Source organism: Pinus tabuliformis, chromosome 3_1, assembly GCF_031772625.1.
Source record: "Pinus tabuliformis cultivar Carrire ecotype Pingquan chromosome 3_1, CPIR1, whole genome shotgun sequence".
In the NCBI taxonomy this organism is placed as follows: domain Eukaryota; kingdom Viridiplantae; phylum Streptophyta; class Pinopsida; order Pinales; family Pinaceae; genus Pinus; species Pinus tabuliformis.
The window spans coordinates 366,726,339-366,731,005 of NC_142301.1; the positions used below are offsets into that span (position 1 = coordinate 366,726,339).

The 4,667-nt window shown below is 34.6% G+C and overlaps 1 pseudogene; it reads right to left on the minus strand.

The window, feature by feature from the left end:
- Positions 1 to 1,161: 1,161 nt before the first annotated feature.
- LOC149187215 (dirigent protein 21 pseudogene) lies at positions 1,162 to 1,557 on the minus strand (annotated as a pseudogene).
- Between the last annotated feature and the right edge of the window lie 3,110 nt (positions 1,558 to 4,667).

Here is a 4,667-nt window from a genome sequence, read left to right on the forward strand (position 1 = left end):
AATATTATTTTTATTGAAAGGAGTGGTCCCCCTCTAGGGTAATTTTTCCCCTTAGATATAATTTTTACTTATATATCTTTAACTAACTATTAACATGAATTATTTTTAGGTAATAATTGAACATAACTGTTTAATTATTTTTAATATTTTAATTATTTATTAATATTTTTTATCATAATATTATTTTTATTTAAAGGACTCGTCCCCCTAGGGTAACATTTTTATAAAATAAGGTTTTTGATCCGAGTTTAACCTGCTAAGCTAGATCTGTTTCTTCAACTTGTCCTGACGATGAACCACACTGGTTGGTTCGAAACGCGTCGACAAATGATGTCTCAGTCTCATGTGATCTTCGCCGAAAAATCTTTTGTAAACTATTCACAGATTTATTTAAATACTTATATAAAAAGCTTTTCAAATTTCTTCACTATCCTAAAATATAGATAACTATAAAAATACTAGATCTTCTATAAAAACATTAAAATATCAAATAATAAAAATAATTCTCTTTATAATTTAATTTACTTGTACTAAATAATAATAATGTTTTTATATAAAATTTAATTTTTCCATTTACCTTAAACATGTATATTAAAAAACACAAATATGATAAATATACCCATACATTTTATTTCTTCTTCTTGAAAATAAGTTGGCTTCGTGTTTCTCTTACCCACACCTTCCCAATTAAAAAAAATAAAAATAAAAAATTCCTTTAATTTATTTTTACTCTGATTAATTCTATTCTTATATTAATTATGAATTTAATATATATATATATATATATATATATATATAATTAAAAATATTAAAAATAATAAAAATATTATCTTTATCTAAATTAAACAAACACCTCTAAATAAAGTATAACGCCCAAGTATAACCACTACTAGAATTAGCTATATTTTGAACCGGCTATATCAGAATAAATACTTTAAGACGGCACTTTATAACCATAATCTACACCGAAAACATATGATATCAAAAAAAAGTTTATATAATTTATTTTATGACTGTTAGGATAAAAGGATGAAATGCCATCTAATATCACGAGATTTCTGTTGTATGGGAATGAAAGCGTTCTCACAAAAAAATTATTTTCTGCCTTGCAATTTCTGGAACCCCAATGGCAGCCAGACGAACTCAGTGGTGATCCCGAGATCAAGGATATCTCGGATTTTTAAAGGACAGCCATAAAACAATCAAGTCAATCCTTACATTCCATGAACACTCTTCAAGGGTTTTCCTAGATGAAACGTAGATACCCTGCGCTCTGCCAACCATTTTGGAGGTCGCTTCAGGCCCTTCGGTAAGCCAGTCGTCCATAACCCTAACCATGCCGAACTGAGTAAACGAAGAGTTCGTTGAGGGAGCAGACGCCACCTCCACGGCCGTCACATTTGTACCCACCAGTAAGTCGTGGAAATAGAAATGCAGGTGGCTTACCTTCAACAGCCCTAGTTTCGGTTTTGCCTCTACCTCCGCTATGTTAAGGTAAGCCAACAGCAGCACGATGGTCAATGTAACAGTTGCTGCCGAATAACCCATGTTCGCCATGTCTCCAAAATAAAATGCCTCAACGCCGACGACGAGAGAAGAACTGTGTATGGTGATGAAAGGCTAGCCCCAATTTTATAAAGCGGATGCCCGTGATGAACACGTTTATTTTGGGGGCCACTGTTGTATTTTCACTGTTATTTTATCTTGGGTTGCCACGACCTTCTAGAAATTTTGTTGTAGTTCTACTAGTATTTTGTCTTGGGTCGACAAACCTTCTAGCGATTTTGTGGTGCGCATGGAATTTGTTGTTTTAAGGCCACATTTTCTGCCCTATAACGTGAACCGATGGACTTTTCCATAGCGTGGTAGAATAGATCGCCGACCTAGAATTTGTTTTTTTTTTTAACACATGGTGAATCGGTAACTATCAAGTTTAATCCACGGGAGACCCAGGATCAAACCTCATTGCTGCCACTATAACACCAAGAGCATAACCAACCACCTGCAGGTCGGGTATACTAAGATCCTATGATTTTGGCAAGAGCACACCCACGGTAGGGGGGTCCGCCCCTCTAGCCGCCACCACAGCAGGTCACTGTACTCCATGAGATTTGAACATCAGACCTCCCGGGCTTCGCCCATGTGTCTTACCGTCAAACCACACATCACTGTACAAAAGGTAGTGGGCTTGGCCCGGTTCGGTTACTACTCGTACGACGAGCTACGACCTTGCTCGGGATCGAACACAAGACCGGTCCGTCATGACGAGGCCGACTTTACCACTACGCCGCCTCCACGACCTTAAAAGGTAGTGGGCTTGGCCCGGTTCGGTTACTACTCGCACGACGAGCTACGACCTTGCTCGGGATCGAACACAAGACCGGTCCGTCATGACGAGGCCGACTTTACCACTACGCCGCCTCCACGACCTTAAAAGGTAGTGGGCTTGGCCCGGTTCGGTTACTACTCGCACGACGAGCTACGACCTTGCTCGGGATCGAACACAAGACCGGTCCGTCATGACGAGGCCGACTTTACCACTACGCCGCCTCCACGACCTTAAAAGGTAGTGGGCTTGGCTCGGTTCGGTTACTACTCGTACGACGAGCTACGACCTTGCTCGGGATCGAACACAAGAACGGTCCGTCATGACGAGGCCGACTTTACCACTACGCCGCCTCCACGACCTTTCCGACGTAGAATTTGTTTACATGTATGGCATTCTTTGGTGTAAGAACTAGAACCTTTGGAGTGTCACATCTTCCATGGTTGTTGGATACGGATACCTAAAACCATGTAACGGGTCTCTTACGCTACCTCGTCGTTTCAGGTAACCTGAACTTTTCTAAATCATTGACTCAGAGGTTTAGTTTTTTGTCAGTGGGAATGACGTTCACGAGGTCATTAGGGAAGAACGACTAAACTCCAATGCCCCGGTCTTTAGCATTTCAGACAGCAAGTGAATACGTAGTGGTAGTGGTAGTGGAAGTGGAAGTGTTTAATTATTATTTTTAAACTTAATAAACGCAGTGGTATTGTTTGAATTATTATTTGTAAACGTAATATATGGTGTGAATAAGAAATATGAGAGGTTTTTCATAGTTAAAAACATGAGAATTGTTAATTCATGTTCTAATTTAATATATTTTGTGATAAGAAATATGAGATTTTTTCCATATGATAATTCATTAAAGTGATTTAGGTTTGGCAAAATGCTAGGAGTCAACTTTTCTTCTTAATCACTTTTCATTGATGTAAGCAACTTTTCGAACTGAACACTTAGGATGTCAATTTAAATGATCTTCGAATATTCTAATATGTTCCGTTGGAGTAGATCAACTTTAAAGATATTTTTAATATCTTAATATATTAATAGTTAAATTTTAAATTTTAATATTTTAAATTAGGAATAGAATTATATAAACGGTTAATCAATACATTTTGTTTGTTTCCAAATTAACAAAAATGAAAATAATAATATTAACTTTTTAAAGTTCGGTAGTCATTTTTTTGCATTAAAAAATATAATTATTATGAATAAAAAACTTAATTAAGATATAACTAATGAATAAATATTTTAAAGAAATTAATTTATAATAAATATTTTTAAGAATTCTTAAATATATGCATTTCCATTTATATAGGAAAATGTAAAGAATGTTAAAAATATTTCTTTCACATAATCGTGATTAATGTGAATATTTTTGAAAAATAAAATAAAAAATATAAATATTTTTTATTATTATTAAAAATAATAATTAAATATGTGAAATTATAGGTTATGATTAAAGAATTTAGATAATTTATTTTATTATATATATATATGGGGGTAAGTTAAAAATATTATATTGCTTTTAAATTAGAATTACATCTATATTAAATTTTTTGGTGCTATGGTTTGTCACGAGGGAAACTAAATTAATAATAAAATAAGATGAATTTAGTTTAAAAAGAGTTAATCATAACAACATAAAAATTGTCTTAAGTTTGTTTCTTCTATTGCTAACAAAGATGGAGATAGTGGACAAGAAAATAGGGTCATGACATGGCTAGTGTTGCACCTTAAAGCATAAAAGAAGTTCCCTATACAGTTAAAGGAGCAAAGAAACAAAGAGCATAAGAATAATGGTCAAATCCATTGAGAAACACCATGAAAGAAATTATAAGGACATTGAGATAGAAATAGGGACTGGGTCCCTTAGGTTATCTAAGGGAGTAAGACCCTTTCCACTAAAGAGCGTATTCTCAGTTCAAGCTAATATATTGTCCATGTCACATTCTCCAACTATATTTCATCAAGCTATTGAAGGATATCTTTCTTAGCTTCGTTGCATTCAAGGAGGAATTTGTAAAAAAATTCTTATTTTTCTAATGTAAGTTTATAGTGTGCAGGTATTGGTTCTGTCGGCCATTAGTGTGACTGTTGTTTAGCACTAAGTTTTCCTCTAAATTTATGATCCTTGAGTCTGATTTATCTTCTTGATCACTTACCACCTCTTCATCAGCCATGTGAATTTATTCATTTATCTTGGGTGGAGTTCACATGTGTGCCATGAATGTTAGTGCCTAAACGAGAGCAAGCTATTTGTCGAGGAATAATATAAGGAACAAAGGAGATTAAGAGAAACAAATGAAAAGGAATAGTAATGGCTCAAAGGAATGAATAT